Genomic DNA, 13,297 nt, shown 5'->3' with positions numbered 1-13,297 from the left:
TTTATTTTGAATCTAGGACTCTTACTTTCTGACCAGCAACAGTGAGCAGTCAGCTCTGAAAATAGGTCACCAACCAGATCCTCTCTACTCATGGTGACGTTTAACCTACATTTTCTAGTGCGGAAATAGCTAAGTTTGGAGAGCGTTAGACTGAAGTTCTAAAGCAGGTTGTCTGCGGGGTAATAAAAGTTGAAAAAATCAATTTTGGGTAAACTCAGGCCCCTTTTTAATGTGTGTGCGTAAGTGTGTAGCACCTCTTGCTTCTGCGATTGACCCGAGGCACAACCACTTTTGACTTTTGGAACTGGCTCTTCGGGGGAGGAAAGCAGTGACTTTCTGGGCCGAAACGTTGCAAGCACAGAGGCACCGGATTCCCCTTTTTTGGAGGCAAATTTAATGACGTCCCATCTTTGACACCTTCACTCTTGTGCCGAAATAGCTCAGTTGGGAGAGCGTTAGACTGAAGATCTAAAGGTCCCTGGTCCGATCCCGGTTTTCGGCAGAACACCGATGGTATGGTTTTCTAACACTTCTGTTGTCAGCTATGTGGTACTAGGGAGCAAGCACAGCACCTGTTATATCTCTCTGAATCAAGTGTCAACCGCACAACGGTTGTAAAATTTGATGCTTTTTCTCACATTGGCTTCACCTTCTATTTCCAGCAGGTGGCGCTATGATGTTTGAACAACACATCAAATGTGTAACCAGGTGAGGAAATACGACAAGGCCTACTCGAAAATCAAGAAAGGGTTGACAGCCACACCACAACGCTTAGGCCAGTCTGATTACCTATCCATCCACCTAGCACCAGCTTACAACCCCCTCAGGAGACAAGCTAAACCCACCACCAGGATTCTTCAAGTTTGGCCTGAAAGAGCTTCCTTGCAGCTGCAGGACTGCTTTGAGAGGACAAACTGGGACATTTTTGAAAACCAGGATTTAGAGGAGTACACATCCACTCTACTCTGTCACATCCAGAACTGTGTTGACAACGTCACCGTCAACAAACACGCCTGGGTGTACCCAACCAGAAGCCACGGATGACAAAGGAGGATGACGGAACTCGCCTCAAGGACCACAACACAGCATTCAGGTCTAGCGACAGAGCCCTGTACAGCGCCGCTAGAGCCAACCTGAAGAAAGGCATCAAGGATGCCAAAGCGGCCTACAAGAGGAAGACAGAGGACGACTTTCACAACAACAATCCACGGCGGGTGTGGCTGGGCATCCAACTCATTACCAACTCCATGCACAGCAACAGCACGACGGCACTGGCAGAGGAACTGAACTGTTTCTTTGCCCGCTTCAACGTGAAACCAGAACAGCTCGTCACCATTCTCCCACCAACCCTTTAAAGGTGAACTGTGTGTTCTGCTTCTTTGCCCCTGAATATAGCTTACACAAACTTATTTATTTTGAATCTAGGACTCTTACTTTCTGACCAGCAACAGTGAGCAGTCAGCTCTGAAAATAGGTCACCAACCAGATCCTCTCTACTCATGGTGACGCGTTTAACCTACATTTTCTAGTGCGGAAATAGCTAAGTTTGGAGAGCGTTAGACTGAAGTTCTAAAGCAGGTTGTCTGCGGGGTAATAAAAGTTGAAAAAATCAATTTTGGGTAAACTCAGGCCCCTTTTTAATGTGTGTGCGTAAGTGTGTAGCACCTCTTGCTTCTGCGATTGACCCGAGGCACAACCACTTTTGACTTTTGGAACTGGCTCTTCGGGGGAGGAAAGCAGTGACTTTCTGGGCCGAAACGTTGCAAGCACAGAGGCACCGGATTCCCCTTTTTTGGAGGCAAATTTAATGACGTTCCATCTTTGACACCTTCACTCTTGTGCCAAAATAGCTCAGTTGGGAGAGCGTTAGACTGAAGATATAAAGGTCCCTGGTCCGATCCTGGTTTTCGGCAGAACACCGATGGTATGGTTTTCTAACACTTCTGTTGTCAGCTATGTGGTACTAGGGAGCAAGCACAGCACCTGTTATATCTCTCTGAATCAAGTGTCAACCGCACAACGGTTGTAAAATTTGATGCTTTTTCTCACATTGGCTTCACCTTCTATTTCCAGCAGGTGGCGCTATGATGTTTGAACAACACATCAAATGTGTAACCAGGTGAGGAAATACGACAAGGCCTACTCGAAAATCAAGAAAGGGTTGACAGCCACACCACAACGCTTAGGCCAGTCTGATTACCTATCCATCCACCTAGCACCAGCTTACAACCCCCTCAGGAGACAAGCTAAACCCACCACCAGGATTCTTCAAGTTTGGCCTGAAAGAGCTTCCTTGCAGCTGCAGGACTGCTTTGAGAGGACAAACTGGGACATTTTTGAAAACCAGGATTTAGAGGAGTACACATCCACTCTACTCTGTCACATCCAGAACTGTGTTGACAACGTCACCGTCAACAAACACGCCTGGGTGTACCCAACCAGAAGCCACGGATGACAAAGGAGGATGACGGAACTCGCCTCAAGGACCACAACACAGCATTCAGGTCTAGCGACAGAGCCCTGTACAGCGCAGCTAGAGCCAACCTGAAGAAAGGCATCAAGGATGCCAAAGCGGCCTTCAAGAGGAAGACAGAGGATGACTTTCACAACAACAATCCACGGCGGGTGTGGCTGGGCATCCAACTCATTACCAACTCCATGCACAGCAACAGCACGACGGCACTGGCAGAGGAACTGAACTGTTTCTTTGCCCGCTTCAACGTGAAACCAGAACAGCTCGTCACCATTCTCCCACCAACCCTTTAAAGGTGAACTGTGTGTTCTGCTTCTTTGCCCCTGAATATAGCTTACACAAACTTATTTATTTTGAATCTAGGACTCTTACTTTCTGACCAGCAACAGTGAGCAGTCAGCTCTGAATATAGGTCACCAACCAGATCCTCTCTACTCATGGTGACGCGTTTAACCTACATTTTCTAGTGCGGAAATAGCTAAGTTTGGAGAGCGTTAGACTGAAGTTCTAAAGCAGGTTGTCTGCGGGGTAATAAAAGTTGAAAAAATCAATTTTGGGTAAACTCAGGCCCCTTTCTAATGTGTGTGCGTAAGTGTGTAGCACCTCTTGCTTCTGCGATTGACCCGAGGCACAACCACTTTTGACTTTTGGAACTGGCTCTTCGGGGGAGGAAAGCAGTGACTTTCTGGGCCGAAACGTTGCAAGCACAGAGGCACCGGATTCCCCTTTTTTGGAGGCAAATTTAATGACGTCCCATCTTTGACACCTTCACTCTTGTGCCGAAATAGCTCAGTTGGGAGAGCGTTAGACTGAAGATCTAAAGGTCCCTGGTCCGATCCCGGTTTTCGGCAGAACACCGATGGTATGGTTTTCTAACACTTCCGTTGTCAGCTATGTGGTACTAGGGAGCAAGCACAGCACCTGTTATATCTCTCTGAATCAAGTGTCAACCGCACAACGGTTGTAAAATTTGATGCTTTTTCTCACATTGGCTTCACCTTCTATTTCCAGCAGGTGGCGCTATGATGTTTGAACAACACATCAAATGTGTAACCAGGTGGGGAAATACGACAAGGCCTACTCGAAAATCAAGAAAGGGTTGACAGCCACACCACAACGCTTAGGCCAGTCTGATTACCTATCCATCCACCTAGCACCAGCTTACAACCCCCTCAGGAGACAAGCTAAACCCACCACCAGGATTCTTCAAGTTTGGCCTGAAAGAGCTTCCTTGCAGCTGCAGGACTGCTTTGAGAGGACAAACTGGGACATTTTTGAAAACCAGGATTTAGAGGAGTACACATCCACTCTACTCTGTCACATCCAGAACTGTGTTGACAACGTCACCGTCAACAAACACGCCTGGGTGTACCCAACCAGAAGCCACGGATGACAAAGGAGGATGACGGAACTCGCCTCAAGGACCACAACACAGCATTCAGGTCTAGCGACAGAGCCCTGTACAGCGCAGCTAGAGCCAACCTGAAGAAAGGCATCAAGGATGCCAAAGCGGCCTTCAAGAGGAAGACAGAGGATGACTTTCACAACAACAATCCACGGCGGGTGTGGCTGGGCATCCAACTCATTACCAACTCCATGCACAGCAACAGCACGACGGCACTGGCAGAGGAACTGAACTGTTTCTTTGCCCGCTTCAACGTGAAACCAGAACAGCTCGTCACCATTCTCCCACCAACCCTTTAAAGGTGAACTGTGTGTTCTGCTTCTTTGCCCCTGAATATAGCTTACACAAACTTATTTATTTTGAATCTAGGACTCTTACTTTCTGACCAGCAACAGTGAGCAGTCAGCTCTGAATATAGGTCACCAACCAGATCCTCTCTACTCATGGTGACGCGTTTAACCTACATTTTCTAGTGCGGAAATAGCTAAGTTTGGAGAGCGTTAGACTGAAGTTCTAAAGCAGGTTGTCTGCGGGGTAATAAAAGTTGAAAAAATCAATTTTGGGTAAACTCAGGCCCCTTTCTAATGTGTGTGCGTAAGTGTGTAGCACCTCTTGCTTCTGCGATTGACCCGAGGCACAACCACTTTTGACTTTTGGAACTGGCTCTTCGGGGGAGGAAAGCAGTGACTTTCTGGGCCGAAACGTTGCAAGCACAGAGGCACCGGATTCCCCTTTTTTGGAGGCAAATTTAATGACGTCCCATCTTTGACACCTTCACTCTTGTGCTGAAATAGCTCAGTTGGGAGAGCGTTAGACTGAAGATCTAAAGGTCCCTGGTCCGATCCCGGTTTTCGGCAGAACACCGATGGTATGGTTTTCTAACACTTCCGTTGTCAGCTATGTGGTACTAGGGAGCAAGCACAGCACCTGTTATATCTCTCTGAATCAAGTGTCAACCGCACAACGGTTGTAAAATTTGATGCTTTTTCTCACATTGGCTTCACCTTCTATTTCCAGCAGGTGGCGCTATGATGTTTGAACAACACATCAAATGTGTAACCAGGTGAGGAAATACGACAAGGCCTACTCGAAAATCAAGAAAGGGTTGACAGCCACACCACAACGCTTAGGCCAGTCTGATTACCTATCCATCCACCTAGCACCAGCTTACAACCCCCTCAGGAGACAAGCTCAACCCACCACCAGGATTCTTCAAGTTTGGCCTGAAAGAGCTTCCTTGCAGCTGCAGGACTGCTTTGAGAGGACAAACTGGGACATTTTTGAAAACCAGGATTTAGAGGAGTACACATCCACTCTACTCTGTCACATCCAGAACTGTGTTGACAACGTCACCGTCAACAAACACGCCTGGGTGTACCCAACCAGAAGCCACGGATGACAAAGGAGGATGACGGAACTCGCCTCAAGGACCACAACACAGCATTCAGGTCTAGCGACAGAGCCCTGTACAGCGCCGCTAGAGCCAACCTGAAGAAAGGCATCAAGGATGCCAAAGCGGCCTACAAGAGGAAGACAGAGGACGACTTTCACAACAACAATCCACGGCGGGTGTGGCTGGGCATCCAACTCATTACCAACTCCATGCACAGCAACAGCACGACGGCACTGGCAGAGGAACTGAACTGTTTCTTTGCCCGCTTCAACGTGAAACCAGAACAGCTCGTCACCATTCTCCCACCAACCCTTTAAAGGTGAACTGTGTGTTCTGCTTCTTTGCCCCTGAATATAGCTTACACAAACTTATTTATTTTGAATCTAGGACTCTTACTTTCTGACCAGCAACAGTGAGCAGTCAGCTCTGAAAATAGGTCACCAACCAGATCCTCTCTACTCATGGTGACGTTTAACCTAAATTTTCTAGTGCGGAAATAGCTAAGTTTGGAGAGGGTTAGACTGAAGTTCTAAAGCAGGTTGTCTACGGGGTAATAAAAGTTGAAAAAATCAATTTTGGGTAAACTCAGGCCCCTTTTTAATGTGTGTGCGTAAGTGTGTAGCACCTCTTGCTTCTGCGATTGACCCGAGGCACAAACACTTTTGACTTTTGGAACTGGCTCTTCGGGGGAGGAAAGCAGTGACTTTCTGGGCCGAAACGTTGCAAGCACAGAGGCACCGGATTCCCCTTTTTTGGAGAAAAAATTTAATGACGTCCCATCTTTGACACCTTCACTCTTGTGCCGAAATAGCTCAGTTGGGAGAGCGTTAGACTGAAGATCTAAAGGTCCCTGGTCCGATTCCGGGTTTCGGCAGAACACCGCAGGTATGGTTTTCTAACACTTCCGTTGTCCGCTATGTGGTACTAGGGAGCAAGCACAGCACCTGTTATATCTCTCTGAATCAAGTGTCAACCGCACAACGGTTGTAAAATTTGATGCTTTTTCTCACATTGGCTTCACCTTCTATTTCCAGCAGGTGGCGCTATGATGTTTGAACAACACATCAAATGTGTAACCAGGTGAGGAAATACGACAAGGCCTACTCGAAAATCAAGAAAGGGTTGACAGCCACACCACAACGCTTAGGCCAGTCTGATTACCTATCCATCCACCTAGCACCAGCTTACAACCCCCTCAGGAGACAAGCTAAACCCACCACCAGGATTCTTCAAGTTTGGCCTGAAAGAGCTTCCTTGCAGCTGCAGGACTGCTTTGAGAGGACAAACTGGGACATTTTTGAAAACCAGGATTTAGAGGAGTACACATCCACTCTACTCTGTCACATCCAGAACTGTGTTGACAACGTCACCGTCAACAAACACGCCTGGGTGTACCCAACCAGAAGCCACGGATGACAAAGGAGGATGACGGAACTCGCCTCAAGGACCACAACACAGCATTCAGGTCTAGCGACAGAGCCCTGTACAGCGCAGCTAGAGCCAACCTGAAGAAAGGCATCAAGGATGCCAAAGCGGCCTTCAAGAGGAAGACAGAGGATGACTTTCACAACAACAATCCACGGCGGGTGTGGCTGGGCATCCAACTCATTACCAACTCCATGCACAGCAACAGCACGACGGCACTGGCAGAGGAACTGAACTGTTTCTTTGCCCGCTTCAACGTGAAACCAGAACAGCTCGTCACCATTCTCCCACCAACCCTTTAAAGGTGAACTGTGTGTTCTGCTTCTTTGCCCCTGAATATAGCTTACACAAACTTATTTATTTTGAATCTAGGACTCTTACTTTCTGACCAGCAACAGTGAGCAGTCAGCTCTGAATATAGGTCACCAACCAGATCCTCTCTACTCATGGTGACGCGTTTAACCTACATTTTCTAGTGCGGAAATAGCTAAGTTTGGAGAGCGTTAGACTGAAGTTCTAAAGCAGGTTGTCTGCGGGGTAATAAAAGTTGAAAAAATCAATTTTGGGTAAACTCAGGCCCCTTTCTAATGTGTGTGCGTAAGTGTGTAGCACCTCTTGCTTCTGCGATTGACCCGAGGCACAACCACTTTTGACTTTTGGAACTGGCTCTTCGGGGGAGGAAAGCAGTGACTTTCTGGGCCGAAACGTTGCAAGCACAGAGGCACCGGATTCCCCTTTTTTGGAGGCAAATTTAATGACGTCCCATCTTTGACACCTTCACTCTTGTGCCGAAATAGCTCAGTTGGGAGAGCGTTAGACTGAAGATCTAAAGGTACCGATCCCGGTTTTCGGCAGAACACCGATGGTATGGTTTTCTAACACTTCCGTTGTCAGCTATGTGGTACTAGGGAGCAAGCACAGCACCTGTTATATCTCTCTGAATCAAGTGTCAACCGCACAACGGTTGTAAAATTTGATGCTTTTTCTCACATTGGCTTCACCTTCTATTTCCAGCAGGTGGCGCTATGATGTTTGAACAACACATCAAATGTGTAACCAGGTGAGGAAATACGACAAGGCCTACTCGAAAATCAAGAAAGGGTTGACAGCCACACCACAACGCTTAGGCCAGTCTGATTACCTATCCATCCACCTAGCACCAGCTTACAACCCCCTCAGGAGACAAGCTCAACCCACCACCAGGATTCTTCAAGTTTGGCCTGAAAGAGCTTCCTTGCAGCTGCAGGACTGCTTTGAGAGGACAAACTGGGACATTTTTGAAAACCAGGATTTAGAGGAGTACACATCCACTCTACTCTGTCACATCCAGAACTGTGTTGACAACGTCACCGTCAACAAACACGCCTGGGTGTACCCAACCAGAAGCCACGGATGACAAAGGAGGATGACGGAACTCGCCTCAAGGACCACAACACAGCATTCAGGTCTAGCGACAGAGCCCTGTACAGCGCCGCTAGAGCCAACCTGAAGAAAGGCATCAAGGATGCCAAAGCGGCCTACAAGAGGAAGACAGAGGACGACTTTCACAACAACAATCCACGGCGGGTGTGGCTGGGCATCCAACTCATTACCAACTCCATGCACAGCAACAGCACGACGGCACTGGCAGAGGAACTGAACTGTTTCTTTGCCCGCTTCAACGTGAAACCAGAACAGCTCGTCACCATTCTCCCACCAACCCTTTAAAGGTGAACTGTGTGTTCTGCTTCTTTGCCCCTGAATATAGCTTACACAAACTTATTTATTTTGAATCTAGGACTCTTACTTTCTGACCAGCAACAGTGAGCAGTCAGCTCTGAAAATAGGTCACCAACCAGATCCTCTCTACTCATGGTGACGTTTAACCTAAATTTTCTAGTGCGGAAATAGCTAAGTTTGGAGAGGGTTAGACTGAAGTTCTAAAGCAGGTTGTCTACGGGGTAATAAAAGTTGAAAAAATCAATTTTGGGTAAACTCAGGCCCCTTTTTAATGTGTGTGCGTAAGTGTGTAGCACCTCTTGCTTCTGCGATTGACCCGAGGCACAAACACTTTTGACTTTTGGAACTGGCTCTTCGGGGGAGGAAAGCAGTGACTTTCTGGGCCGAAACGTTGCAAGCACAGAGGCACCGGATTCCCCTTTTTTGGAGAAAAAATTTAATGACGTCCCATCTTTGACACCTTCACTCTTGTGCCGAAATAGCTCAGTTGGGAGAGCGTTAGACTGAAGATCTAAAGGTCCCTGGTCCGATTCCGGGTTTCGGCAGAACACCGCAGGTATGGTTTTCTAACACTTCCGTTGTCCGCTATGTGGTACTAGGGAGCAAGCACAGCACCTGTTATATCTCTCTGAATCAAGTGTCAACCGCACAATGGTTGTAAAATTTGATGCTTTTTCTCACATTGGCTTCACCTTCTATTTCCAGCAGGTGGCGCTATGATGTTTGAACAACACATCAAATGTGTAACCAGGTGGGGAAATACATTAGACAAGGCCTACTCGAAAATCAAGAAAGGGTTGACAGCCACACCACAACGCTTAGGCCAGTCTGATTACCTATCCATCCACCTAGCACCAGCTTACAACCCCCTCAGGAGACAAGCTAAACCCACCACCAGGATTCTTCAAGTTTGGCCTGAAAGAGCTTCCTTGCAGCTGCAGGACTGCTTTGAGAGGACAAACTGGGACATTTTTGAAAACCAGGATTTAGAGGAGTACACATCCACTCTACTCTGTCACATCCAGAACTGTGTTGACAACGTCACCGTCAACAAACACGCCTGGGTGTACCCCAACCAGAAGCCACGGATGACAAAGGAGGATGATGGAACTCGCCTCAAGGACCACAACACAGCATCTAGGTCTAGCGACAGAGCCCTGTACAGCGCCGCTAGAGCCAACCTTAAGAAAGGCATCAAGGATGCCAAAGCGGCCTACAAGAGGAAGACAGAGGACGACTTTCACAACAACAATCCACGGCGGGTGTGGCTGGGCATCCAACTCATTACCAACTCCATGCACAGCAACAGCACGACGGCACTGGCAGAGGAACTGAACTGTTTCTTTGCCCGCTTCAACGTGAAAACCAGAACAGCTCGTCACCATTCTCCCACCAACCCTTTAAAGGTGAACTGTGTGTTCTGCTTCTTTGCCCCTGAATATAGCTTACACAAACTTATTTATTTTGAATCTAGGACTCTTACTTTCTAACCAGCAACAGTGAGCAGTCAGCTCTGAAAATAGGTCACCAACCAGATCCTCTCTACTCATCAGAATCAGAATCAGGTTTATTGCTAAGTATGTTGGACATACAGAGAATTTGACTCCGGCTCATGCTTTACTCACAGTTCCAAACATTTAACAGGACAAACCTAAACATAACAATAACATTAACAATAACAGAACAATAACAGAACAACACAGAACAATAATTTAAGATAAAAAATAGAGGTAATATTAAAAATAGGTTAACAAGTAAATATGAGAAATTTAAAATAGAAAGATAAAATAATTGTGCAAAGTAAAGTGACCAGGCTGTTATAAATATCTTTGTTATGTTATTTACAGTGATATACATAAGGTGCATTAGGTGCATTTGTCTTGTATGTCTGGCATGTGTGTGTGATGTGTCGGGTGGGGTCAATTGTTCAGCAGTGTGACGGCCTGGGGGTAGAAACTGTTTTTATGTCTGACTGTTTTTGTGTACAGAGTTCTGTAACGCCTGCCAGAGGGGAGAAGTTCAAAGAGGTGATGTGCAGGGTGTGAAGGGTCTGCAGAGATGTGAACTGCCCTTTTCCTGACTCTGGATGAGTGCAGGTCCTGGATAGTGGGCAGTTTGACACCAATGATTCTCTCTGCAGTCCTGATTGTCCGTGTCAGTCTGTTCTTGTCCTGTTTGGTGGCCGATCCAAACCAAACAATGATGGAGGTGCAGAGAACAGACTGAACTATTGCCGTGTAGAACTGGATCAGCAGTTCTTGGGGCAGGTTGAACTTCCTCAGCTGACGAAGGAAGTACATCCTCTGCTGGGCCTTTTTGGTGATGGAGTCCACGTTGTGGCTCCACTTCAGATCCTGGGAGAGGATGGATCCCAGGAACCTGAAGGTTTCCACAGCAGAAACGGTGTTGTTGAGGATGGTGATGGGGGGCAGTGTGGGGGGGCGGCTCCTGAAGTCCACTGTCATCTCCACAGTTTTGAGCGTGTTTAGCTCCAGATGGTTCTGACCGCACCAGAGGGCCAGCTGTCCCACCTCCCGTCTGTAAGCAGACTCGTCACCGTCCCGGATGAGACCGATGACGGTTGTGTCGTCTGCAAACTTCAGGAGTTTGACAGATGGGTCACTCGAGGTGCAGTCATTTGTATAAAGGGAGAAGAGCAATGGAGAGAGCACACACCCCTGGGGAGCGCCTGTGCTGATGGTCCGGGTGCTGGATGTGATCCGCCCCAGCCTCACCTGCTGTCTCCTGTCAGTCAAAAAGTTAGTAATCCACTGACAGGTGGAGGCTGGGACGGTGAGCTGGGAGAGTTTGTAGTGGAGGATGTCCGGGATGATTGTGTTGAAAGCCGAGCTAAAGTCTACAAACAGGATCCTTGCATAAGCCCCCGGGGTGTCAAGGTGTTGCAGGATGTGGTGCAGTCCCATGTTGACTGCATCATCCGCTGACCTGTTTGCCCGATATGCAAACTGCAGGGGGTCCAGCAGGGGTCCTGTGATGTCCTTCAAGTGGCTCAACACCAGTCTCTCAAAGGACTTCATGACCACAGATGTCAGGGCCACAGGCCTGTAGTCATTTAGTCCTGTGATTGCTGGTTTCTTGGGGACCGGGATTATTGTGGAGCGTTTGAAGCAGGAGGGGACTTCACACAGCTCCAGGGATCTGTTGAAGATCTGGGTGAAGATGGGGGTCAGCTGGTCAGCACAGACCTTCAGACAGGAGGGTGACACACCGTCTGGGCCTGGAGCTTTCTTGGTCTTTAGTTTCTTGAAGAGCTGACACACATCCTCTTCACAGATCCTGAGTGACGGTGGGGGGGAAGGGAGGGGTGATGAGGGTTGTGTGATGGTGGAGTGGGTGATGGGTGTGAAAGTTGGCGTCTCAAACCTGCAGTAGAAGACATTCAGGTCGTCAGCCAGTTGACGGTTCACTGCAGTGTGGGGGGATGGTCTCCTGTAGTTGGTTATGTCCTGTAGACCTCTCCACACTGACGCAGGGTCGTTAGCTGAGAAACTGCTCTTCAGCTTCTCAGTGTAGCACCTTTTTGCCACCTTGATCTCCTTTGTCAGTGTGTTCCTGGCCGTGTTGTACAGGACTCTGTCCCCACTTCTGTAGGCCTCCTCCTTGGCCTGGCGAAGCGTCCTGAGTTTTGCAGTGAACCAGGGTTTATTGTTGTTGTATGTGCAGAAGGTTTTGGTCGGCACACACATGTCCTCACAAAAGCTGGTGTAGCTTGTCACAGTGTCAGTCAGCTCGTCCAGATCGGTAGCAGCAGCCTCAAAAACACTCCAATCAGTGCAGTCAAAGCAGGCCTGTAACTCCAGCTTTGACTCTGTGGTCCATCTCTTCACAGTCCTCACTACAGGCTTGGCAGATTTGAGTTTCTGCCTGTAGTTTGGAACAAGATGGACCATACAGTGATCAGAGAGCCCCAAAGCTGCACGGGGAACAGAGCGATAGGAGTCTTTTAAAATAGTGTAGCAATGGTCCAGAGTGTTTTTGTCCCTGGTGGGACACTTAACCTGTTGTCTGTATCTTGGTAGTTCACGGCTGAGGTTTGCTCTGTTAAAGTCCCCCAGCACAATGAGCAGGGAGTCTGGATGCTTCCTCTCCTCCTCCGTTATCTGGTCAGCCAGGTGTTGTAGGGCCTCAGTGACACAGGCCTGAGGTGGGATGTACACACCAACCAGAATGAACGAGGAGAACTCCCGCGGTGAATAAAACGGTCTACAGTTTATGAAAAATGTCTCCAAGTGGGGGCTGCATGATTTCTTCAACACTGTGACATCTGTGCACCAACCTTCGTTAATATAGAAGCAGATTCCGCCTCCTCTGCTCTTCCCCGAGAGCTCCGTTACCCGGTCCGCTCGTAACAGCTGGAAGTCCGGTAGATGTAATCCTGAGTCTGGGGTGAGTTCACTGAGCCAAGTTTCAGTGAAACACAGGGCGGCAGATCTGCAGAAGTCCGAATTCCTTCTGTTGAGGAGCAGCAGTTCGTCTATCTTGTTGTTAAGGGAGCGGACGTTCGCCAGGTGAATCGACGGGAGCGCTGTTCGGAATCCCCGCTGTCGGAGCTTAACGAGCGCGCCGGCCCGTTTGCCCCGTCTGCGTCGCCTGAACATCCCGTAGACAGCCGCTGCTCCTCCGACTAGAAGTTCCGAAAGGTATCCAGAATCGGTGAGAAATGTTGGAAAATTGTGTCCGGTAGACTGTCCATACTGTAAAAGTTCCTCCCGAGTGTACCGGATCACGGAAGGACAACTTAAAACGCAACAAAAAAACAAAAACAAACAAGGAACTGCGGAGCTAAGCGCCGAGGCAGCCGTCCGTGGCGCCATCATGACGTTTAACCTACATTTTCTAGTGCGGAAATAGCTAAGTTTGG

Source organism: Echiichthys vipera, assembly GCF_963691815.1.
Source record: "Echiichthys vipera genome assembly, chromosome: 12".
NCBI lineage: Eukaryota > Metazoa > Chordata > Actinopteri > Perciformes > Trachinidae > Echiichthys > Echiichthys vipera.
Note: the sequence above shows the minus strand (reverse complement) of the source record.